Source organism: Schistocerca gregaria, unplaced genomic scaffold (genome assembly GCF_023897955.1).
Source record: "Schistocerca gregaria isolate iqSchGreg1 unplaced genomic scaffold, iqSchGreg1.2 ptg000255l, whole genome shotgun sequence".
Taxonomy (NCBI): Eukaryota; Metazoa; Arthropoda; class Insecta; order Orthoptera; family Acrididae; genus Schistocerca; species Schistocerca gregaria.
In genome coordinates, this window is record NW_026061761.1 from 321,694 (window position 1) to 349,378 (window position 27,685).

Genomic DNA, 27,685 nt, shown 5'->3' on the forward strand with positions numbered 1-27,685 from the left:
CTCCCACACGGCGTCTTTACTTTCTCTAATTTCGCATTTCACATTACTATATTACGAGGACTCCTCTCACGATTACATTTATTGGGTACGGTAGAGGGGCGGAATTACTATTTCATACACATAAATATCATTTTTATTCCCCCCCACACCCTTACTCTACGTTCTGCACAAATTAACATACATAAAGTTACGAGGACATGTTGCGCACTCACTCTAATCCAAATGGTCTCATAATTCAGTTATATGCGTGGGATTGGTCGGAATGTCACGTTGCTCTTGGGATTAGCGTTTTCGTAGAGCATTCTTTTACTCACGCCTCACAAAGGCTGAATAACAACAACTATTTTAAAATAACCCATTCAAAAAGAATTTCAGGGTCCACTCCTGACTTTTGGCAAGAACAAATAGCAAACTAAGAGTGGAGGTTATACTGGGGGCCGGGTGGTACGCAAACGCACCCAGTTAAAACATGAATTTGAAATACGTCCTATCAAATCCTACACACGAACACTCGCAAAACATATACTGACTTTCTACAACAACGATCGCATGCAATGGCGAAACAACTTATCACTGTAAACAAATTTACTTATCATCTTTGGTCAGCAGTCTTGGATAGTGTCAAATTTTCACTCGAAAAACATGCAATGCCAACTCTGTACTTTCACAGAACGATTGTCAGCTCATGGGCTGTGTAGCCAAGCCCACGTGGGATCTTGGAAATGAACAGCTCTAAATTACCCAGGTAGCACAGTGGAGACAAAGATCAACAAAGAGAAAAATAAATCAAATTAACTAACTTCACACGAAAAATTCGTTAAATATTTCACAGTATTCACAACCCCGATCCCTAAACTGCTACTACAATAAGGAAATGATTACTTTTTGTCATACGCTTACGACCGAATAACTAAAGGTTGCAGAAAGTGAGAAGCCCATGCATGCTACGAATAAAAATCTTACAAATTCTGGAATGTAATAATTAAACGATCTTTAGCTGAGAACTGAAATGGAAAGCTATAGTGGATGCTGAAAGCGTCACATGATTAGCAACTTTAAATTGGATTAGAAAGCTCTCTATGCTCACGTTGAATCGTGAATTGTAACTATCTAACATACTCAAAAACAACTTTAAAAGGCGGTCATGAAGCCAGTATCAAACAGTTACTCTCATAATTTTCCTAAGTGAATACAGGCCGACGCAATATGTTTCGATTTTTTAAATACAGTTTTATGGTACTTAACTTACGGTATTATCTTCAGTAATGGTTTAATAAAATTCAACTATCTGGATAGCATAGACGGTAAATCTGTTTTGTATAATGCATCAAGGTAATGTCACTGGAATGAAGTAGATATTTCACTATGTCACGTTTGCTGGTCAGTATGAACAAAATCTTTTAAGTTGAAAACAAGTATTAAAACGTTCTTTAAAACGTTCTCTTAGTGTATTACTATCACGTCTTCCTGCAATTCCTCTATTGTCTACTAGTGCCTATGCTACTAAAATGCCCACCGAAGAAAGACTGATATTTTGCTCTCACGTGATCTTTTTAACGCATTACCGGAAATTAAGAAAGAGACCTTTATCCTGTAAACTACAAAAATTTTCTTTCTTGTGATCACGATATCCCTAATTTGTGTCTACACCGTTTTACTGTCTGTGAGGTAAGGTTATAAAGAGCCAAATGAGTACACATCGAATCTATCACATTATACTCAGTTGTAAGTGTTGTGTTAATAACAGAAATGTAAAATAACTGTTAAAAAGCGAAATCTACTAGACTTAGATTGTTATATTTTGTGGTAGAGCTATGTATTATAAGCAATAAAGTTAACTACTTTCCAAGATGTTGCTAACAAAAATTTTGTTTCTAGAATAAATTTTGTTAACATTTCGATCACTGTGTTTACTATCCAACCACGTCCTCTACATGTCCATTAAAATAATGAAAAATAAGAAGGAATCCTGGGATAAAAATTTCCGTCGACGAGGAAATCATTAGCAGCAGGAAACCCGCTCAAGATCGGGAAGATATTGACAGTGTTCTCTCCAAAGGAAGCTTCACGGTGTTAGCTCCAGCCGATTTAGGGAAACCTGCGAAAAGCTTACGTTGGATCACCGGCCGCGGAGTTGAACCCTGATGCTCCGGAATGCGAGACCGGCGTGGCGAAACCGAGGAAAGGCAGCGACGGCTCGCACGCGGCAGCAGACGGCCACGGGAAACGTGAGGGGCAGCTGGGGGCGCCGCCAGAGATGGCGAAGCCGCGCCCCTTCTGCCTGACTGACACAGCGCCGCTCGTGAGGCATCTGGGGGGTATCTACAAGTTCATCGACTTCTTCTTTACTACTCCGCAATTCATGGTTAAGCCCCTGACAAAGATTTTCATAAAAAATCTTTCCTAGTAAGCTCCGGTCCCTGTCATTTTGTACGATGATCATTTGCCCTATGTAGCATTGCGCCAATAAAATATTTTCGTATTCGGGGAGAAAGTTTGACACTGAAACTTAGTGGAAAGATCTCGCTGGAACGAAAAATCCCTTTGTTTTAATGAGCGCCATCCCAGCTTGCGCAGTCGTATCCGTGACACTGTCTCCTTTTTTCGCGACAGTACAACGCGATCTTCTCTACTTTGAACTTTTCCCCTGTCTTCCGCCAATACTACTTGGTAACTGTGCCATACTGCACAACACTGCTCCAGCAGATGACGGACAAAAGTGGTGTAAAGAGTCTCTTTATTTTATTTGCAGAAGAATTACCAGATGCAAGAAATCGGTTACAGTCTGTGGTTCGTCTTCCCCAAAATACTATCCATGTGACTGTTCCAGTTTACACTGAGAAGCGTGAAGAGTGTGACCACTGCCGACAGCGACGTTGGTTGGCGCCTGGTAAGTACGTAAGCGAGACAGACACACACGGCGGATCACTCCAGCGGAGAGAAGACAGGTGCTGCAAATGGGCAAATCCATTCAGATAAGCGACTTTGACAAACACCAGACTATCATTACGCAGAGCCTGTAAGGGAGTATCTTGAAAATGGCGAAGCTTGTCAAATGTTCAAGTGTTTACTGTCGTCATCTCTTACGGAAAGACATAAAAGGACAGTGAAAGTACCACCAATAGCTAAATGGTAGGACGTCTACGACTCTTCACAGAACGTGGGGTTCTGAGGTTTGTCTCTTCTGTAGTGTAGGATGGATGGTGATCTGTGGTATCTCTGTCGAAAGAACACAACGCTGGTGCACGCACAAGTGTTTCAGAGCACGTTCTTCATCCTATATCGTAATTAGAAGTGTTTAGGGGGATACTGTTCAGCCTGTTTAACATGTCTCTAATTGTTGCTTGTTTGTGGTTCTGTGGGTGGTTTGAAGCTTCATTATTTGAATTACCAAACGGAGTTAGCCTTAAAATGGACAAAAGAAACAATGCTAGACAAACTAAACAAAAAAAGAGACAAATAATGAAAAAAAAAACTGATGTTGTTGCTGTGGACTTCAGTCCAGAGACTGGTTTGATGCAGCTCTCCATCCTACTATATCCTGCGCAAGCTTCTTCATCTCCCCGTACCTACTGCAACCTACATACTTCTGCATCTTTACATCCTTCTGAATGTGTTTAGTGTATTCATCTCTTGGTCTCCCTTAACGATTTTTACCCTCCACGCTGCCCTCCAGTGCTAAATTGGTGATCCCTTGATGCCTCAGAATATTTCCTACCAACCGATCCCTTCTTCTAGTCAAGTTGTGCCACAAATTTCTCTTCTCCCCAATTCCATTCAGTACCTCCTCATTAGTTATGTGATCTACTCATCTAATCTTCAGCATTCTTCCATAGCACCACAATTCGAAAGCTTCTATTCTGTTCTTGTCCAAACTATTTATCGTTCATGTTTCACTTCCATATATGGCTACACTCCATATAAGAACTTTCAGAAACGACTTCCTGACAAATCTACAATCGATGTGAACAAATTTCTCTTCTTCACAAACGTTTTTCTTGCCATTGCCAGTCTACATTTTATATCCTCTCTACTTCAACCATCATCAGTTATTTTGCTCCCCAAATAGCAACACTCCTTTACTACTTTAAGCGTCTCATTTCCTAATCTAATACCCGCAGAATCTCGCGATTTGATTCGACTACATTCCATTATCCTCGTTTTTGCTTTTGTTGATGTTCATCTTATATCCTCCTTTGAAGGCACTGTCAATTCCCTTCAGCTGCTATTCCAGGTCCTTTGCTGTCTCTGACAGAATTACAATGTCATCGGCAAACCTCAAAGTTTTTATTTCTTCTCCATGGATTTGAATTCCTACTCCGTATTTTTCTTTTGTTTCCTTTACTGCTTGCTCACTATACAGATTGAATAACATCGGGGATAGGCTACAACCCTGTCTCACTCCCTTCCCAACCACTGCTTCCCTTTCATGCCCCTCGACTTTTGTAACTGCCATCTGGTTTCTGCACAGATTGTAAATAGCCTTTCGCTTACTGTATTTTTCCCCCGCCACCTTTAGAATTTGAAAGAGAGTATTCCAATCAACATTCTCAAAAGCTATCTCTAAGTCTACAAATGCTAGAAACGTAGGTTTGCTTTTCCTTAATCTTTCTTCTAAGATAAGTCGTAAGGTCAGTATTGCCTCACGTGTTCCAAAATTTCTACGGAATCCAAATTGATCTTCCCCGAGGTCGGCTTCTACCACTTTTTCCGTTAGTATGTAAAGAATTCGTGTTAGTATTTTGCAGCCGTGGCTTATTAAACTGATGGTTCGGTAATTTTCACATTTGGGAACACCTGCTTTCTTTGGGATTCTTCTTGAAGTCTTAGGGTATTTCGCCTGTCTCATACATCTTGCTCACCAGATGGTAGAGTTTTGTGAGGACTGGCTCTCCCAAGGCCGTCAGTAGTTTTAATGGAATGTTATCTATTCCCGGGGCCTTGTATCGACTCAGGTCTTTCAGTGCTCTGTCAAACTCTTCACGCAGTATAATATCTCCCATTTCATCTTCATCTGCATCTTCTTCCATTTCCATAATATAACATCACCCTTGGATAGATCCTCTATATACTCCTTCCACCATTCTGCTTTTCCTTTTTTGCTTAGAACTGGGTTTCCATCTGAGCTCTAGATATTCATGCAAGTGGTTCTCTTTTCTCCAAAGGTCTCTTTAATTTTTCTATAGGCGGTCTCTATCTTACCCCTAGTGATATACGTGTCTACATCCTTACATTTGTCCTCTAGCCATCCCTGCTTTGCCATTTTGCACTTCCTGTCGATCTCATTTTTGAGACGCTTATATTCGTTATTGGTTGCTTCATTTGCTGCATTTTTTGTATTTTCTCCTTCCATCAATTAAATTCAGTATCTCCTCTGTTACCCAAGGATTTCTATTAGCCCTCGTCTTTTTACCTACTTGATCCTCTACCGCCTTCACTATTTCATCTCTCAAAGCGACCCGTTCTCCTTCTACTGTATTTCTTTCCCCCATTCTTGTCAATCGTTCCCTAATGCTCTCCTGAAACTCTCTACAAACTCTGGTTCTGTTAATTTCCTTAAATTCCCACCTTTTTGCAGTTTTTTTAGTTTTATTCTACAGTTCATAACCAATAGATTGTGGTCAGAGTCAACATCTGCCCCTGGAAATGTCTTACAACTTAAAACCTGGTTCCTAAATCTATGTCTTAATCATTATATAGTCTCTCTGAAACCTATCAGTATTGCCGGCCGCAGTGGCCGAGCGCTTCTAGGCGTTTCAGTCCGGAATGACGCGACTGCTACGGTCGCTGGTTCGAATCCTGCTTCGGGCATGGATGTGTGTATTTCCTGAGGGAGTTAGGTTTAAATAGTTCTAAGTTCTAGGGGACTAATGACCACAGCAGTTGAGTCCCATAGTGCTCAGAGCCATTTGAACAGCATTCCTATTTTTTTATTCATTATTACCCCTATTTGATTTTGTATTTATAAACGTGTATTAACCTGACCAGAAGTCTTGTTCCCTCTGCCATCGGACTTCACTAATTCTCACTATATCTAACTTTAACCTATCCATTTCCCTTTTTAAATTTTCTAACCTACCTGCCCGGTTAAGGGATCTGACATTCCACGCTCCGACCAATGGAACGCCAGTTTTCTTTCTCCTGATAACGACGTACCCCTGAGTAGTTCCCGCCTGGAGGTCCGAGTGAGGGACTACTTTACCTCCGGAATATTTTACCCAAGCGGACGCCATCATCATTTAACCATACAGTAAAGCTGCATGCCTTCGGGAAAAATTTCGCCTGTAGTTTCCCTTTGCCTTCAGCCGTTCGCAGTACCTACACAGCAAGGCCATTTTGATTAGTGTTACAAGACCAGATCAGTCAGTAATCTAGACTGTTGCCCCTGCAACCAATGAAAAGGCTGCTGCCCCTCTTCAGGAACCACACGTTTGTTTGGCCTCTCAACAGATACGCCTCCGTTGTGGTATGACTATCTTTATCGCTGAGGCACGCAAGCCTCCCCACCAACGGCAAGGTCCATGGTTCATGGGGGTGGGGGGGGGGGGGTGGGGGGAGGGGGTGAAAAAAAACTAACCAAACCATATTAGCTCGTACTGTCTGCTTTACAAAAAAATTTCATACAGTAACCTACCACAGCAAATTCATTTATGAAATAGAAACATATTTAAAAAAACAAGGCATTAATTTTGCTTATAAAACAAACAATTCCATACAAAAGCACATCCCAAAACTAAAATCAAACCCAGATACCAACAATGTGATATCTATCTGCTCAATTGCAGAGATTGTTAAAAGATATACACTTGAATGACTGGCAGGACATTTGACACAAGTTACAAAGAACACATCAGAGCATTCAAATACGGTGCAAATAATTCATCATTTGCGGATCATCTAAAAGAACAAACCATAGACCGAACAATATTGAAAACGACGTGAATATCATAAAATTCAGTAAAGACAGACACCTCCTCCCTTTCCAAGAAAATTTCCACATACAAAAAGCATTAACACAAAATAACTAGTTGCTCAATGACCAGATAAATGTTCCAAACCAGACTCTATATAGAAAAACTGATGAAATTACTTGAAAAAGAAAAGAGCCCTTCCCATTCTTCTACTCCTCCCCCTCTCCCACTCCCCCATCCTTCCCCCACCCCCCACCCCATTCATAGTTTCATTCCACTTGTCGCTCCTCACTCTCTCCTCTAACTCCCACTACATCACTCTGCTATATACTTATATCCACTCATCATGGTTTCCCCCTACCATAAAAAATTCTCTCCATCACTATTTCTTCTCTACTCTTAGACAGTACATAAGTACACAGATAAATATTCGAAACCAGACTCTAAATAGATTACACACATACAATAACCTAATTTTAAAAAAAATGTTGTAGGTCAAAGTAGTGGAAAGGTTTGTTGGCAACACTTCAAAACACAAACAACAACACATGCTTAAAGTCCAAAACAAACAGAATACATCGATGTGCATAAAAGTGTGTTGTGAGAAATGCATAGTACTGCACAACATTTAAAAATTAGACCAAAATTATCAGTGTCTAACAGATAAAAACAACGATGTGCTAGCAGACGGCATTTCCCAGTGTAAGCTTGAAATCAGCCAAAAAATCACCTTAAGTACAAATGCACCTATTCTTAACTAACTGTTTTTCGATCTAAAAAGGAAATCAGAAATGTAAATAAGTTAATTACAGACTACTGATGATGCTTTACCTCAATAAAGCGAAACGGTTCCGGTGAAAAAGTCATGTATTTTTGTAGATGCCCTTATGAATTATAAAGCAACTATGGACACTATGGCGACACAAATGAAGAAAGAAAAATAATTCATTTCATAGGATACCTTTGTCATGGTTACACCATGTATCATACGGGAAAGCGGAATATTTTGTGAAGCACTTACGCACTCCAGATGCATTAATTGCTCAAAAACGTGAGGTATCAGACAAAGGAGCTTAAAATATGACGCAGATTAATTCGTCATCGACAATCAGCAACATTATGCAGCACAATGATAAAATAATCATAGTGTCTTCGTGCAGAACTGCCTGCATAAAAATGTAAATACATGAAAGCCTCGTTTGCATTCTGAACACGAAGTAGAACAGTCTGCTGGTTTAACTCCCTGTACGGTACATACATGGTATTTAACATTTTCTCCTTAATTTGGATCGAATATGTCGTGAAACAAAACCGTGCAGTGCAGCGACGTTTCACAAATCAAAATTTCAACAAACAAATGTTCTGTGAACAAATCTCCGATGGTAAATACAGTTTTACACACATAACACGTTCAAGGGCCCCTACACACACACACACAACATGGGACCAAAAGTAAGTACTTTTCGCTAAACGACTAGGAGTGGGAAATGCATATTAACCGAGCACTAAGCATGTGCATGTGCGCCCACGGCGATGGAGATAAACAAAAGAGGCCTCTTCAAACATCGTTATACAATATTTGGTGTTGTTGTGACGTCTTAATGTTCTCTATAGTCCAGCAGACAGCACGTCACGTGGTGGCATCTCGCCGATGGTGGCAGTACATCAAGTGGAGATCCACGCATGGAGAGAGAACTCTGATACACCCACTCTGTTTATGGTACTGTGGAGAGCAATGATCCAAGAGTTCAGCGGATGTACAACAAAATTTTCCCTGCAGGAAGAGGTCTGAATTACTGTACGTTCACTGCAATCAACATTCCACTCGCCACAACCGACGTATTGATGGTGCGCACCCCAATACAGGCAGTTCATAAATACTTGCGGTGCGATAAAACTGCAAGACGTACCGTACAATGAACACAGATCAGTGGATAAATCACCGCTACAAGATTCTTATCGTAGCGCGCAGTATGAGTAACTGCACAGCACACTACGATAGGGTAGGGGCGTCAGAACATACAGACATATCACCTACTCCCAATTACCACACTGAATTGGCTTGTAGTTACAGACTACCTACCCATGAACAGATTTCCAAAGTGTGCTGCTGCAGTTGTGCCTCTCCAGACAAATGCAACAGCCACTTCTGCGAAATGCATGTAGGGATTGACACTAGCCATTTCACAAATAGTGCCTATTATGTGAGTTAAAATCACGGAGACATGCGCTGTACACGTAAATGAGTCAATTGTTTGAATGTCCTGTAATTTTGACACACTTGCCTTCTGAAACCCTTAGGGTACCTAAGAATAACCACACTCTTTTTATTCAGAAATCGGTTACTTCTCCTCAAGACCTATTCAGAGACACATCATGTGTAACATTCTGCTAAACATGCTGTTACTAAAGAAGTAGGACAAAACAGACTTTGGCTGTCAGTAGTGAGGCTAAGTGATTTCTAGCACAGCTCTCGTCGCTGCCAAATTTGTCAAAGATGTTGGCCATAGATGTGAGAACATAACACTGATGTCAGGTGGGAAATTCAAATTTTGATGAGAAACATGGCAATTTGGGTAACTCCAATAACATAACCCCCCACCTCTCTCCACACTCCTATGATGTCACCAAGCACCCACAACTAACCTTCCCCTTGGAATTGTCAGAAACGGTCAGTCTCTGCTGTGCTGCAGGAGAGATAGGATATAAGGTATTTATTAACTTATTTTGGCGGGAAATGTGTTCTTGGTGGTGTTCCTGGCTGGTGGATTGTCCTCCCCAATCCGCAGCCTCCACCCACACTTTTTCCCATATTCTGATCATATTTGTATATTCTCTTCTGAATGTTTGAAAATGGATTTCCCTAGTCCACAATGCCACCATAAATGGGTGATTGTAACTTTCCTACAGCCACGCTATACTTTCTGGAGCTCCTGGCCAGCTTTTCCTGTTTCAGCTGCTTGTATGGATGCACTGTCACTGAGAGAAAAATGTCAGATTCCACAGCTACTGTGCTGTTCATCATTTTTCTGTAACACTGAGTGGACTTATTTCATATTTGTTGTTGGATTCAGGGATGTGAAGGGACTCATTTTTTTCTTTACCTCACTTTTCGAAGGATAGTTATACAATGGGAAATCCACACAGAGATGCAAAAATCAGAGAAATTACATATTTAATAGTTCATGACATATTTCGAAACCAACAATAGATCGTCAAAAAAAAAACACAGACGCGCAGACAAATGTCTGAAACATACTCCTAGAATTCGAAGCACTGTACTACGATGACCTACAATTGCTGGTCTGGAGATGCTGTAAAACCACAATGGTAGGTCGGGGTCAGCATCCCACCTGTCCGAACGAAAGCAGACCGATCTGCCTCGAATTTTCTCTGGGAACTAGCCTATAGAGGCTCATAAGCACCCCTCAAAGGCTGCCTTACGACTCTCTGATGTCACAGAACTTCGTGTTAGTGCAGCATTCTGATTGGTTCTCACAAAATTCACCTGCCATAATGCTGTCCGCCACTATCTATAGAGGAACAAATTACGAGAATTTCAATGGAAATTTAATTTTGTACAGACCAAAAAGAAAAAAAAAACACATGGATCATTGTCACGTAGAAGAAGCTGAAATTAGATGAATGACGAACACTAACTTTACTTAACGAATGTTTATTCAGCACTTGCACATACAAGGGCGCGGAGCGTACTTCCTCCCGTCAGAACACATGCAGTATACAGAGTGGTCCATTTATCGTGTCCGGGGCAAATATCTCACTAAATAAGCGTCAAACGAAAAAACTACAAAGAATCAAACTTGTCTAGCTTGAAGGTAGAAAACAGATGGCGCTATTGTTGTTCCACTAGATGGCGCTGCCATAGGTCAAACAGATATCAACTGCGTTTTTTTAATAAGAACCCCCATTTTTTATTGCATATTGGTGTAGTACGTAAAGAAATATGAATGTTTTAGTTGGACCACTTTTTTCGCTTTGTGATAGATGGCACTGTAATAGTCACAAACATATGGCTCACAGTTTTAGACGAACAGTTAGTAACAGATAGGTTTTTTAAATTAAAATACAAAACGTGGGTACGTTTGAACTTTTTTTTTCGGTTGTTCCAATGTGATACATGGACCTTTGTAAACTTATCATTTCTGAGAACGCATACTGTTACAGCGTTATTACCTGTAAATACCTCATTACTGCAATAAATGCTCAAAAGGATGTCCGTCAACCTCAATGCATTTGGAAATACGTGTAACGACATTCCTCTCAACAGCGAGTAGTTCGCCTTCCGTAATGTTCGCACATGCATTGACAATGCGCTGTGGATCACGATAGCAAATAACCTTCAACTTTCCCCACAGAAAGAAATCCGGTGACGTGAGATTCGCTGAACGTGCGGGCCATGCTTCGACGACCAATCCACCTGTAATGAAATATGCTATTCAGTACCGCTTCAACCGCACCCGAGCTATGTGCCGGACATCCATCATGTTGGAAGTACATCGCCATTCTGTCATGCAGTGAGACATCGGTAGAACATTACGTAGGAAATCAGCATACATTGCACCATTTAGATTGCCACCGATAAAATGGGGTCCAATTATCCTTCCTCCCATAATGCCGCACCATACATTAACCCGCCAAGGTCACTGATGTTCTACTCGTCGCAGACATCGTGAATTTTCCGTTGCCCAATAGTACATATTATGCCGGTTTACGTTACTGCTGTTGGTGAATGACGCTTCGTCGCTAAATAGAACACGTGCAAAAAATTTATCATCGTCCCGTAATTTCTCTTGTGCCCAGTGGCAGAACTGTACACGACTTTCAAAGTATTCGCCATGCAATTCCTGATGCATGCAACTATGGTACGGGTGCAATCGATGTTGATGTAGCATTCTCAACACCGACGTTTTTGAGATTCCCGATTCTCGCACAATTTGTCCGCTACTGGTGTGGGGATTAGCCGCGAAAGCAGCTAAAGCACCTATTTGGGCATCATCATTTGTTGCAGGTCGTGGTTGACGTTTCACATCTGGCTGAAAGCTTCCTGTTTCCTTAAATAACGTAACTATCCTGCGAACGGTCCGGACACTTGGATGATGTCGTCCAGGATACCGAGCAACATACATAGTACACGCCCGTTGGGAATTTTGATCGCAATAACCATACATCAACACGATATCTACCTTTACCGCAATTGGTAAACGGTCCATTTTAACACAGGTAATATATCACGAAGCAAGTACAGTCCGCACTGGCTGAATGTTACGTGATTCGACGTACTTATACATTTGTGACTATTACAGCGAAATCTATTAGAAAGTGAAAAAAGTGGTCCAACTAAAACATTCATATTTCTTTACATACTACACGAATATGCAATAAAAATGGGGGTTCCTATTTTAAAACAAACGCAGTTTATATCCGTTTGACCTGTGGCAGCGACATCTAGCGGGCCAACCATAGCGGCATCCGCTTTCCCCCTTCAAGCTAGACGAGTTTTGTTCTTTGTAGTTTTTTCGTTTGATGCTTATGTCGTGAGATATTTGGCCCGGTCACTATCAATGGACCACCCTGTATGGAGGTACAGAACATTCCAGTGCAATGATTATTGACATTTGTGGATACTTCTAGAATGTACTCGAACCGAATATAGAAATTAAAGTTCTACGGTCCATGGGAGTTTTGAACTCACGACCCTCCATGCAACAGTTTATTAGTATCATAACTATTATACCACGATGCTATTCAGCTTTTTGTTTTTGCGACATTGCTCCCTTCTTAATTGAAGGGTGTCTCGGTGTTACGTCCTCCTAGTCCGGGAACGAGTCATCGGTCTTGCACACTCCGACTACCGATGACTGATGTTCGCTCTGGCGGTGATCTTCTTAGGACTTCTTTTGCCACTACGCTCTTCGTCCGCTTTCCACTGGTTGCCTGTCGCTGAAGCTTCGTATTTACCCTGAGTTGCCGGGTCGAGGAAAAACTTGAATTTTTCGGCGTGCAACCAATTTCCAGTCAGGCTAAATCACCACAAACGATTGTATAACCGTGTCATATTGCTACGTCGCTGTAGTAAACACAATTCATATACTGCACAAAATCATCGCTAGTACATCATGCAATAGCTTTCGACCGCCAGACACTTGTACGTACACGACAAAGGCACAAACATCCCCAAAAGCGAAGTATATGCACCATATCACCATATGCAGTCACACTGCTGTATTTTCCTCGTGAGGTCAGTTTGCTCTTGTTTGTGTTGTTTGTGTGTACTTACGCTAAATACCAATATAAATTTAGTGTACATGAATACTATGGTGTTTGATGAGCACCCAAAGACTGGAAAGTGGTACTGGTCCCAACAATATTCAAGGAAAGTAGTATGAGTAATCCACTTAATTACAGGTGTATATCACTAACGTCGATACGCAGCAGGATTCTCGAACATATACTGCGTTCGAACATAAAGAACTACCTCGAAGAAAACGGTCTATTGACGTACAGTCAACATGGGTTTAGAAACATCGTTCTTGTGAAACACAACTAGCTCTTTATTCGCATGAAATGTTGAGTGCTATTAGCAAAGGATTTCAGATCGATTCCGTAATTCTTGTCTTCCAGAAGGCAGTTGGCACTGTACCACACAAGCGGCGTCTTGTGATATTGCGTTCTTATGGAATATCGTCTCAGTTATGTGACTGTATTTGTGACTTCCTGTCAGAGAGGTCACAGTTCGTAGTAATTGACGGAAGGTGATCGATTAAAACAGAAGTGATTTCTGGCGCTCCCCAAGGCAGAGTTATAGGCCCTTTGCTGTTCCTTATCTACATTAACAATTTGGGACACAATCTGAGCAGCCGACGTAGGTTGTATGCAGATGACGCTGTCGTTTATCGACTAATAAAGTCATCAGGAGATCAAAACAAACTGCAGAACGATTTAGGAAAGATATCTGAATGGTGCGAAAAGTGTCACTTGAACCTAAATAACGAAAAGTGTGAGGTCATCCACATGACTGCTAAAAGGAACTCGTTAAACTTCGGTTACACGATAAATCAGTCAAATCAAAAGGCAGTAAATTCAACTGAATACCTAGGAATTACAATTACGAACAACTTAAATTGGAAGGAACACACAGAAAATCTTGTGGGGAAGGCTAATCAAAGACTGCGTCTTATTGGCAGGACACTTAAATGTAACAGACCTACTAAGGAGACTGCCTACGCTTGTCCGTCCGTTCGATGAACCATGTGCCTGGCACTTAAAAGTGATTTGCGGAGTATACATGTAGATGTAGATCCTGCAGATTGGTATAGCTGCTGAATGCTGTTGAACGAAGGTGATTTTTGCAAAATACCAATTGAGTTGGTCATCTTACCCAATTAACATTGGGCAGTAGGCCCTCTTTGAGCAGTATAATTAAAAATATTCATACTGCTGGAGCAAAAGAACACTGTTGGAATGCTTGGTGAGGCCCAGTTCTGTGTGTCGGGAGCTCCGGCTGAGACGCAAAACGTTTCACTCTGTGGCCGTCAGTTCTGAGACACAGATAGTACAGTCCAGTAAAGGACGTCCCTAGCGGGATAGCTATCTTAACTTTAGCTACGTAACGACAAATTCGTGATTTTGTGCAGGATGGGTGGCTGTTATGTAGGAACTGTCTCAATAGTGATAGATCTGTTGCCAGAACCAGTTTCAGCACCTAATTTACATTACTCTTTTCTAGTTATAAACGCCGGACTTCAATGAGGCAAGAAAGGATTAAGTATACCAACTGTGGGAATGCAAAACGAGACCACTGTACTTTCTTCTATTCTCCAAACTGTCACCTTTCCGTCACATGAGATAAAAATGGACAGTGATACCCACATTCGATTACCAATTATCTCTGGATAATTTTCCTCGGTATTAGATATTAGCTTCACACAAACAGAACACTGGGAGTCCTCTTACGCGATCACGCCAGTGCTTGTTCTTAAGTGGGCCGAGTATAGTTAAATCTCTGGCCAGGCCTTCTGACAGCTGACTGTAAGCGCACTGTTGCCAGACTTGGCCTAGTGTCACATGGCGCTCTCACTCTACTGTTCGAAAATGGCAACGTTGAGTGTCCTTAGTGTCCTGACTCCAGCGCCGGTAGAGAGTCAGTAGCGAGACGTGGTGTACGTTTACGCTCAGTTCTCGTTTTACATTCCTCCTTAAGTTATTAGTTGCGGCAGGTTAATTTAAAATAAAAAGTGTATCTTGTGGTATTATTTGAGTAATTTACTCTGGTGTCACCGCCAGACATCACACTTGCTAGATGGTAGCCTTTAAATCGGCCGCGGTCCGTTAGTATACGTCGGAACCCCGTGTCGCCTCTATCAATGATTGCAGACCGAGCGCCGCCACACGGCAGGTCTAGAGAGACTTCCTAGCACTCGCCCCAGTTGTACAGCCGACTTTCCTGGCGATGGTTCACTGACAAAATACGCTCTCATTTGCCGAAACGATAGTTAGCATAGCCTTCAGCTACGTCATTTGCTACGACCTAGCAAGGCGCCATTATCAGTACTATTGATATTATGAAATATGTAACGTCAAGGGTGACGTTCATCATTAATGGATTAAAGTTAAGTATTCCACCAGCTACGTCCGTTTTTCTCAATTCTAATTCCCTTGTCATGTTCCAGACCTCACGCCAACCTGCTTGAGCTAAAACGCGTGCATTTCGGCCTCCTTTAATAACACGGTGTTGGCTCTCCTGCCAACCACAACATTGGCGACGAGAGTAAAAGTGTTCTTATCGATATTGCCCTGATTTACTTGTGTAATGGCTTGGCCACAATGTCCAGATATACTGTCCGAATTTTATCGCTTACAGAATCAGCAGATGCAGGCCCTACTGGATGCCCTTGGACAGCTCGTCCAGGATCAACGTGCGATGCAAAACGATGTGTCAGCAACCGCTTCACCGCTAACGAAGCCACAACACGCTGTTGCACCCACTTTTCGACCTTTTGATGCTGCACTGGAAAGCTGGACGGAGTGGTCACGCCAATTTGGATTTAATCTCGCCGCCTACAGAATTCAAGGTAACGAGCGGCAGCCTTTTCTCCTTTCATCCGTCGGCGTGAGTACTTACCGTGTGATAGTGAAATTATTTTCTCGCCGGGACGTAGCAACTCTGTCCTATGAAGAAATTTTGTCTGCATTAGATGCATATTTCAAAGAATCAGTCAATGTAGTTGCCAAACGGTATACCTTCTTTCGTACAAAACTACAGCAGGTCAGACTAATCCGGAGTGGGTTGCAACCTTGCAAGGCCTTACTACGGATTGTGCTTTTGAGTGTCAATGTGGACTCTCTTATTCAGATACTATAGTGCGTGATGCAATTGCACAGAACGTTTCTGATGTTCGTATAAGGGAACATATTTTGAAACTTGTCAATCCCTTCCTTCAAGAGCCGGCCGCGGTAGTCTCGCGGTTCTAGGCGCGCAGTCCGGAACCGTGCGACTGCTACTAACGCAGGTTCGAATCCTGCCTCGGGCATGGATATGTGTGATGTCCTTAGGTTAGTTAGGTTTAAGTAGTTCTAAGTTCTAGGGGACAGATGACCACAGCAGTTGAGTCCCATAGTGCTCAGAGCCATTTTTTTTCCTTCAACAAGTGATGGACATATTGGATCGGCAGGACACACTTGACTTTGCTCAGGAATCATTTGAAACTTCGCCAACAGTGTGTCAGGTTAACTGGCCCGCCGGGCGAGCTGCACGGACCAGTAAACAGCCCTCGCTCCCGGCCGCGCCGCTGCCGCCAGGGTCTCAGCCACGTGTGCCGCGCCGGCAAACAAATGCAGTGATCAAATCATGCCCGCGGTGTGCTACTACACATTCGCGTGAGAATTGCCCGTCACGCCAGGCTATTTGCTTTAATGTTCAGAGTGTTTGCCAGAAAAAGCTCAGATCGGAAGCTCGAAACCGTTCCAGGCCCTTTGCTTCGCACCGGAATCGGAATCGAATCAAGGATACTCAGGCTCGCGAAACTTCGCCCATGGAAATTCATGTAGTTCATTCCACTCCGCCCAGTGCCACTATCTCTAACAGTGACTGTGTTCGTCCCAAAAATAGTGTGCGTCGACATCGCCGGAACTCCCGTCAAGTCGCAAGTGATTATGTACCAGTGTCAGTTCACATTGCACGAGACAGTCGCTCTTGTCGTCAGCAGGACAATAAACTTTTTGTAGACTTGGACATTTACGGAAAAGTGATACCATTCCCGCTCGATACAGGAGCTGTAGTTTCACTGATCAATCCGGACACTTACAACCTGCTGGGCCCACCTCCGTTGCGTGCCGCAAATGTTAAGTTAACTAGCTATTCCCTGTGTTAGGACAGTGCAGCCTTCTTGCAACATACAAAGGACAAACAAAACTTGTGTCACTTTACGTCCTTCGTTCTTCTTCTGCAGTGTACTTGCTTGGTTTCGATTTATTTCAGTTGTTTAACTTGTCTATAGTAAATCAGGTCCTATCAGTGAAACAGACTGTGCCTTCAGACAGTGTTTCTCGTCTATGTGAAGAATTTGCAGACATTTTTGCACCGGGCCTCGGTTGCGCTAAGAACTATGAAGCACATTTGGAACTGAAAGTAAACGCGCAACCGAAATTTTTCAGAGCGCGCAATGTCCCCCACGCATTGCGTGATGAGGTCGCAAAAACATTACACGATTTGGAATCACAATGTGTGATTGAACGTGTGCAGGCTTCTCACTGGGCATCACCCTTAGTAATTTTGCCAAAACCTTCCGGCAAGTTGAGACTTTGTGTTGACTTCAAGGCAACAGTGAATCCACAACTAGTGATTGCAACTTTTCCTTTACCCCGCCCGGAAGATCTTTTTGACAAACTGTGCCCGGGTAAATATTTTTCGAAGTTGGACCTAGCAGATGCGTACTTGCAAATACCGGTGGACGAAGAAACCCAGCGCGTTTTGGTGGTTAACACGCATCTAAGGTTGTATCGATTCAAACGACTGCCATTCGGGTGTGCATCCGCCCCTGCATTGTTTCAGCAATAGCTACAAACTGTTTGTGCTTCGGTCCTACTGCAGCAAATTATCTGGACGATATTGTGATCTCCGGAAAGACGGAAAAAGAACATTTGGCCAATCTCAGAACATTATTTCAGGTCTTGCGACAAAATGGTCTTCGCTTGCGGAAGGACAAATGTGTTTGTTTTGCTCGGGACTTGCCATACTTTGGACATGTAATCAATGCCCAAGACATACATCCCAGTCCCATGCACCTCCGTGCCATACAAGACTTGCCGTCGCCGCAGAATTTGAAGCAGTTACAGAGTGTGCTGGGAAAAATTACGAATTATAACAGATAGATTCTGCATGCCTCTTCCATTTCAGCTCCGCTTCATCGCTTACGCCGTAAGGGTGTTCCGTTCGTCTGGACGACGGAATGCGAACGCGCCTTTCGCCGGTTGAAATCTGCGTTGCTTTCCAATACTTGCCTTATGCCATTCGATCCCCAGAAGCCCCTCTTGTTGATGGTGGATGCATCGGATTTCGGGATCGGTGCTGCGCTTGCGCACAAAGATGGATCGTACGATCGCCCTATTGCCTTTGCGTCCAAATTGCTCTCGTCTGCGCAAAGAAATTATTCACATATCGAGAAAGAAGCATTAGCTCTCGTATTTAGTGTTACAAAGTTTCATGATTTCTTGTATGGTCGTCACTTTACCATAATCACAGACCACAAACCTTTGACATCGCTTTTTCATCCGACCAAGCCTGTACCTCCACGTACAGCGCAAGAAATTCATTCACTGGTCTATTTTCCTCTCGCAGTACAGCTACGATATCTTGTATCGGTCCACTGCTAAGCACGGAATCGCCGATGCGTTGTCCCGCTTGCCTGTCGCTGAGGATAGGGCAATTGATTCCTCCGAACTTGCTTGCATCTTCATTGATGCCGAAACCGATGACGTGGTCGAATCGTTTCCGATTGATTTTCGTCATGTAGCTACAGCCACAGCTGCCGACCCTGTCCTTGCTCCCGTTCTGCGTTTTATTGCTACGAAATGGCCCTTGTCAAAGTCACGGATCAAGGGACCCGTTGGTTCGCCGATTTTTTGCTCACAAGGAGAGACTTTTTGTACGACGTGGAGTTTTGCTGTTGCGTTCTGATAATGATCAGTCCATGGTCGTGGTACCACGTTCATTACAGTCCTCTGTCTTACAGCTTGGGGTATAGTGAGAACGAAACAACTTGCTCGTCAGCAGTGTACTTGGTTCGGAATCGACGCAGCGATTACGAGTATGTGCTCTTCTTGCATGGTGTGTGCCGAACAGTAATCAGCACCACTGCGGAAATTCTTTGCATGGCCAAAAGCCACTTCCCCTTGGCAACGCTTACACATCGATTTTGCTGGTCCCTTCTGGAATGCTCGATGGATGGTTGTGGTAGATTCATTCAGTAATTTTCCTTTTGTTGCCCGGATGTCTTCCACGACGTCATCTGCCACCATCCAAGCGTTATCCGCTATCTTTTGCATTGAAGGTCTTCCACAGACTTGGTCCACAATTCATGTCCGCAGAATTTCTGTCATTCTGCAAGGCCAATGGTATTCAACATCTGACGTCCGCGCCGTTTTCGCCACAGTCTAACGGTGCCGCTGAACGATTGATCAGGACCTTCAAGTCACAGATGTTGAAGTTGAAAGAGTCGCATTTTCGGGAGGACGCGTTTTTGCTCTTTTTGTCCTCGTATCGCTCTCAGCCCCGATATGATCGCTCGCCGGCTGACTTGCTCCACGGTCGTCATCATCAAACCTTGATGTCTTTGCTACATCCGCAGCATCAGGTTCCTGTGCAGCGGCAGACAACTGCATTTGCTCCAGGCGACGTTGTCTACTATCGCCACTACCGAGGTTCACGGCGTTGGCTCGAAGGGCGTATTCTTCGCTGCCTCGGACGCGCTCTGTATCTGGTTTTGGGGGCCTCTGCTGAGGTGCGTCGGCATCTCAACCAGCTGCGCCTCTGTCATCGCACGGGATCTGCCGCTCGCCGTCTGCTTTCAGCGACGGTGCCGTCCGTTCAGCGCTCCGAGTCCCATCTACTGGCTCGCCTCAGCCCCAGGTGTTACCGACGCTGCCTTCCATTTTGCCCCATGGCGACGCGCCGCCGCCGCCGCCACCGCCGCCGCCTGTTCTCCCGCCGGCGACGACCGCAGTGGATGCGTCGCTGCAAGCGCCGGGCGCCTCCTTGGGTCAAGCGCCGCCGATCGCTTCCCGTGACCAGTTGTCCTCCAACATGGAACTCTTGCTTGCTGCGGACCATATGTCGTCTTCGCCCGTCGGGTGCTCCGGCCCGATGCAGGTCGACCCTTCGGCCCCTCCTGTCTCTCTACAGGCGCATACACCGCATGTTGGCGTGCACCCTGGAGCAGGTTTTCAGGCGTTTCCTAGTTCCCCGCCGTCCGAATGGCAGGGTGCGGGTGGCACAGCCTCGCCTGTTGTTAGGCTCCCCGCCTCGTCGCATACGTCAACATGGGGTCCTCCCCACGGCGGGCGGAAGCCTTATGCCACAACCGTACGCCGATTTGCGGGGGAGGAATGTGGTGTCACCGCCAGACACCACACTTGATAGGTGGTAGCCTTCAAATCGGCCACGGTCCGGTGGTATACGTCGGACCCGCGTGTCGCCACTATCAGTGATTGCAGACCGAGCGCCGCCACACGGCAGGTCTAGACAGACTTCCTAGCACTCGCCCCAGTTGTATAGCCGACTTTGCCAGCGATGGTTCGCTGACAAAATACGCTCTCATTTGCCGAGACGATAGTTAGCATAGCCTTCAGCTACGTCATTTGCTACGACCTAGCAAGGCGCCATTATTAATACTATTGATATTGTGAAATATGTAACGTCAAGGGCGACGTTCTTCACTAATGGATTAAAGTTACGTATTCCACCAGCTACGTCCGTTTTTCTCAATTCTAATTCCCTTGTCATGTTCCAGGCCTGCGTGAGCTAAAACGCGTGCATTTCGGCTTCCTTTAATAACACGGTGTTGGCTCTCCTACTAACCACAACATTTATATTTTGCGTGGAAGTGTTTGCGCAAGTTGAAAATGGAAAAGCAGGAAGAGAGAGATTTCCCCTCTGCCATGTCAGTCAGGTTACCAAACAATTGTAGCAAAATGCACTTGACTGCATTAAGAAAGGAACTTGAAAAAAAAACGGTTCAAATGGCTCTGAGCACTATGTGACTCAACTGCTGTGGTCATTAGTCCCCTAGAACTTAGAACTACTTAAACCTAACTAACCTAAGGACATCACACACATCCATGCCGGATTCGAACCTGCGACCGTAGCAGTCGCACGGTTCCGGACTGCGCGTCTAGAACCGCGAGACCACCGCGGCCCGCAAGGAACTTGAAAAGGCAACTGACTTTCGGCGACAATGCATATCATAACACATAGTATCTATAAATATTTGAAACATCTTGTAGACGATTATGGTGAAGTGTTAGCATCTAGATGTACGCTCGTCAGAAAAAAAATTGTGGAAGATAGACATAATCAGCAGCGATGATATCAAGAAATGCGGTGATTTGCTACCGAAAAAAACAACCATTGTAAGAAAATAACCTTGCTACCGTACAGGCTATCTGTGCTGCAGCTTGCAGCTAAATTTAGAATCACAGCGTGAGTCAAACGGTGACGTAACGATACGCTGCTGCAGGAGGCAGGGCCATGCGCCGGCTGCGGCGACCGGGCAGTCCCACGTGCTCGCTAACTGTCAGACGGTGGGGCAGCTGTCAACAGTCCCACGTGCTCGCTAACTGTCAGACGGACTGTCAGAGAGCAGACACGTCGGTGCACCATCTATACGATGACGATTGCAAGTACGGAGTCCTATTCACACGCGTAACCACAGTGTCTGTGAACGATCTGTAGTTGAACCGAAAAAACGGATTAAAAAAAGATTCATGGAATTTACAGCCCTCTTGAATCGTGGTGTTTCCCTCCAAGTCCCGGGGTGGGCGTGGAACTCGCGAATTCTAGCTTACTAGGTGTTGCAGTATATGATTTGTTATACCCTATAAAGTGGGGAGGGAGCCAGGTTCCCGCCAAAATTCAAACATACCGCGCTAAAAGTAGGAAATCATATCCAAAGATCATAAAAACCATCAAAGATAATATATGCCATCAAAATTTGAATTTCCAAATATCATAATAAGATAATATATACCGCCAACATGGGCTGGTAGGGGACGTGACGGTCGGTTGAGGATCGTGGTGGAGACTTCACTATTTCCTTCCAAGTCCAGGTGGGTGTGACACTCGCGAAAATTCATTCCAACTCGAGGTGGGCGTGGCGCTCACGAAAATCTGACAAAATTCAAACTTCCCGCCAGGGGAGTGTGGCAGGGGGTATGGCACTTATGTCATCAGCTAACGTCACGGCCGCCATCTTGCATTTGGGGTGGGAACTCTGTTTGTCTGTGACATCACAGGTCTAAAGTAATTGTGTCATCATGTGACGTCACGGCCGCCGTCTTGGGCGTGTGTCTGTGACGTCACAGATCAAACGGTACTTGCTTCATTATGTGACGTCACGGCTGCAATTTGGATTTGGGGCGAGAACCCTATCATTCCTCTACTCTCGCAATATTTCTTTTTCAACGAGCGTGACTGATTGCGACGAACGACAGTGGAGAAGATGGAGCCAGCTACTTCAAAGAAATGCTTCGGCTCTTATGAATGCGATGTTCTGTCGCCTCGGTGGAACATAGGTTTCCATCTTTAGGTTACTTTTCTCATATATATATATATATATATAATCATTAAATATTATGGAGGGTTCCAAAAGAAAAATAAACTGAGGGTGGAACCCTTGTCTGAAACCGTCATCCACTCAGGCAACAGAGGCTAGCAAATCTTCTGCACTGGCGATCGTGGCAGTCAGTCGAGACCGCTGAACAACAAACAACACTGCGACGAGTTCGGCCTACGTACAGAGCCTCCTTCGCTGCCGCAGGGTGTGCTGGGGCAGGCAGACACCGACGCCTGAAGCTTCGACTGCCTGTATCGTCGTTGGGTGTCTACCGGATGCGGGTTCCTATCCCACACATGTTCCTCAAGAAGTTTGTCGAAATATTTCTAGGACACCGCATGTATTAAGGCACGGTAAAATATCATAAAATATACATGACAGTAAATCGCAACATCACAGAAACGTGTATAACTGTCGACAAATATAATGACAAAATTCTACTTTACAAGCAGGATTGACACTTTGTGTCACTTTGCGTTAACATTGTGTATACATCCGTAAATAGTAATACAAAAAAGTGCCGTAATCAAATATTAGTAAAAATTATTCTTCATTTAGGATTTTAGTTTAAACAACAAGTTAAAACACTATCTTTTTACAATACACATTGAAAACTAATTACGTTTAGAATTAGTCATTGACGTTCAACTTGTGCGAATATTACATCTCAATAGCGTTTATTTTTTATGATGAAAATCTACAGGTCGTGTCCAGCTGAGCTGACAGTCGCCGAATGAGGCGCGTGCCACACGTCAGAGACGTGTAGGACCGGTTTCGTATTCCATCTCTGCTGAGCAATTCATTCTTTCTAGAACTCTGCATTGTAGGTTAAATTTACATAATGACAGTTAATTCAGGACGTCATTTACGACTTTAAATAATGACAGTTACATCTACCCATCATCCGTGATTTTATTTTAATTCGGAACAGAGTTCAGTAACGTTTCATACGTAATTGCTTTGTTAGTTTCATGCAGTTATTTACATTCATGTGCACTGCCGGTTATCCCAGAGAAGTCTAGTGGTAGCTTGCAGACAACTCACAACTACCTGAGTGCTTGCAGTGGCTTACATCCGTAAATACTTATCTATTGTGGCCACCCTGCACCTTCTACAGCCTTATGATCTTCCCCTTTTTCAGATATTCTCATTTTCTGCCTTTCATTCGGTGAGTTGGATTTTCCGTTCTTCCTTCAGCTTGCATCCTATGAATTATTCTCCATCCTTATGGTAGGTTCTCTAAACTAAACTGAGCTGATCATTTAACTGAAACATAAGCACGCGCGTAATATGGTTCTCTACGTATATCTGAACATTACAACTCGGGGTTCTCTTTCATTATACGTTATTTGCTTCTGGTGGGTCGCTTTTACTTCGTCTTTTCTCTTTACCTGACTGTTAGATGTGTTGTTTGACGTTTCTGTAACGGTTCTTGGTCTGTTTATCTTCGATTTATGATTAATTGCCACCTTTCTCTTCCTTCCTTCCTTCCTATACCGTGGCAAGTTCACTCTTTTATCATCATTTATTTCCTTCCTTTCACCTTGGTCTTCCTCCAAACGTTCATACATCTGTCCTGTCAGCAGTAAATGGAGATACACAAAATTTTACCCTTTGATACTCTTATCAGACTAGTTAATATTCATGTAAATCTCCGCATTGTTTTATTTATCTAATATACCCTTATAGCCCAGTGTTTCTTCACGTCTGGTATCCTCAAACTCTCATCGTCTTAGTGCTACATAACATTTGACTCACGTCAACACTAATCGGTGAACTCCATGGCTTCCTGCATCTGGTTAACATACAAAAAGAAAAAGGAACCTTCAACAAATTCGCTCATCTTCGTCAATGGGCAACAGCTGCCAACGATACATGTTTTCTTTACTAGGTATCTCTTACACCATCTCCCTGACTTCTCCTGGCGATAGGTGGACTTGTTCAATGCAGAAACTCTTTTTAATGACCTCATGACGCCCTTAAATTTGAATGGAATTACTGCATGTTGCCAATTCATCACCTTACAAGAAGACAGTCTGAATATTGTGTCTCTACTCGTCCGCCCAACACTTCTCATTCCTTGACAGTTCTAACATGCAAAATGAGGTGTTTTCCAATGGATTTTCAGTTTTGTAGCGTTCCCAATTCTACGACATTGTGATAAACTATTTTCTACACATGTTAAGTTCCACAAAACACATAAAAGGTCTTTCTGTCCATGCACTGGCTGTTCTTAAGTTGTCTCTAAGGTCACAGTAAAACTTTGTAGATCGCAGTAAGACTTATTTCTCTTATTGTTTCCGTATTATTATCTTTCCTCCTTTCTGGTTTTACGTTTATCCTCTTCAGCGCTGTTTTTACAGTTTTTTGATGGCGTTTACATCTAACAGGTCGGTCGCAGTCCCTTTATTTATCATTTCTCTTTAGCTAATATCGCTCACAACCCATAGATATATTGAAATTTTTATGACATTTGTAGTGAGGGGTCCCACTAAGTTTCTTGACTTTGTAGAATTCCTGAAACATAGTGAGTCTAATTATCTTCAGTGGATAGCTTACCCCACAGATTGTTTCCGCAATCACTATCCACTTCATCTACATTGTTCTTCCTCATTTTCTCTTTTCCTATCACTTTGAACATACTCCACTTTGAAACACCGTCATCGTCCCTTGTTTCCCCTTCGTCTTCTGGTAGATTTAACAGTGGATCTATGAATCCTCTCAAGTTAATCATGCCGAAGGCTGGACAATTCTCTTCTGCTGCATTGTACGCTATGTATTCCGTCTCTTCTGTTCCCAGTTCACTGCTCTACGTACTTTCCCATTCTTCATCAATTCGTCACTCCTTCCGTCATCTATTTTGTTACTGTGATTGAAGTTGCAATCAAATCTCCTGGTAAATCACTTGTCTGAACCTCTTTACAATTTCTTATTAGTTCGTGACTTACTACATCTGTTGCTTCTCTCACTTGTCTTTCTTCTGTCCCTAACGTTATTCCCTCTTCTTCGGTAACAACATGGCCTAGAATACAAACCTTCCTTCTGACAATGCTTCATCTTTATCTATGAATTTCAACTTAATCTTTTCGTCCTTCAATTTCACGAGTGCAAACTTGTCCTTCAAGTCCAGCATGACACGATGATACTCCACAAAATGAAGTCGTGATATAACTTTGACACTTAAATTTTTTACCACTCGGATATCCACAATAAATACGACGTGGAAAACAAAAAATTTTCGGGACTGTTGCTGCTATCTGGAACGTGGCGATTTTATGATGGATCCGCGAACAGAACAGCGCATATGTATCAAATTCTGTGCGGATCTCGGGAAAAGTGCTACGGAGATCCTTGCAATGATTCAATAAGTCTTTTGGGGACAGAGCATGAGCCGTGCAAGTGTGAGTGTTATGCTCGGTTCAGAGCCGGCAGTACAGACGTGGAAGATGATGCTCACACTGGAAGGCCCCTTAGCCGCACAACGCGAGACATTGTCGCCAACCATTGAAGACCTTGCGGATGAAGTGGTTATTGGTTATGGGACATGTCAATGAATGTTGACTGATGGTTTGGCATCCATCGTGTCGCTGCCAAATTTGTGCCCAGGGTCTTGACTGCCGATCAGAAGGCACACCGTGTTGAAGTGTGCACGTACCTTCGTCAGACCGCATCTGATGATCCAACCTTCTTGTCACGGGATGTCACCGGCGACGAGAGCTGGATTTATGTTTATGACCCAGAGACAAAGCAACAATCGTTCCAGTGGAAGAGCCAGGGCTCTCCAAGACCCAGAAAAGCGAGACAGATGAAGAGCAAATTGAAGAGCATCGTTTTCTTTCATACCAAGGGAAATGTGCACAAATAATTCGTCCCACCCAACGTCACTACTGTGACGTTTTGCGACGGGTAGGTGAAAACGTGCGGCGACGACAGCCCGAACTTCGGTGTCAAGGGAACAGGCTGCTGCATCATGACAACGCACCCTGTCACATGTCCTTGCTCACCAGGCCATTTATGGCAACAACAAAAAAAAAAACATGGCGGTTGTACCCAACCCATTGTACTCGCCAGATTTGGCATCTTGCGACTTCGCGCTGTTCCCAGAACTGAAACTCAAGTTGAAAGGCTGTGGGTTCGACACTCTAGAGAGGATTCAAGAAGCACCGCTGTCAGTGATAGACACCATCAAAGAACAGGACTCCCAGAAAACGTTTGACCAGTGGCACAAACACTGTGACCGGAGAGTACGTGCGGTGCGGATGGGAGCTGCTTAGAGGGTGGTGGTGACCGCCAGTCCAAAGGTAAGGTTGTCAACACAAGGCAGCACCAGTCCAGAAAATTTTCCATAGCAACTCGTACATAAGGCTGACACTCAAAATCAGCTGTCACTTGCTTCTTGAACTCTCTACACTTCCTGCTCATTGAGCCTGATATTTCAATAACCAGCATTTTAAACATAGGCTACCTCTTTTCTCTGTCACATGACTCATACACTTCCTCCTTCATCACTGACACTTGTCTTCTGGAATGTCCTATATATTATATTACTTCCTTCCACACATGCACACTTATTGTTGTATACGCAATATCCTCTGTTCTACTGAATTCCTGCTCGTAGCACTTCCTTCAGTTTGCCAAAATTTACAACTTACGAATGGGGCTCCTCGTAGACTTATTGTCACTAATTGTGAAATCACAGCCTCCATTGCTAGTCAGCGTCTTGGATTGTTCCCTCATTCTTCATTCTGCATATATTGGGATAGACCCATGTACTTCCACTATTTTGGTTCTCTCTGCTCTCTGATCCATTTCTTCACAGCAGGTGCCTCGCTCTCCAGTTTTGGTTATTATGTTACTGGTTTTCAGGTGGAAAATGCGATGGTATGACGTGCACAGGCTCCCTTGCTTCTGTATTGTGATTATATT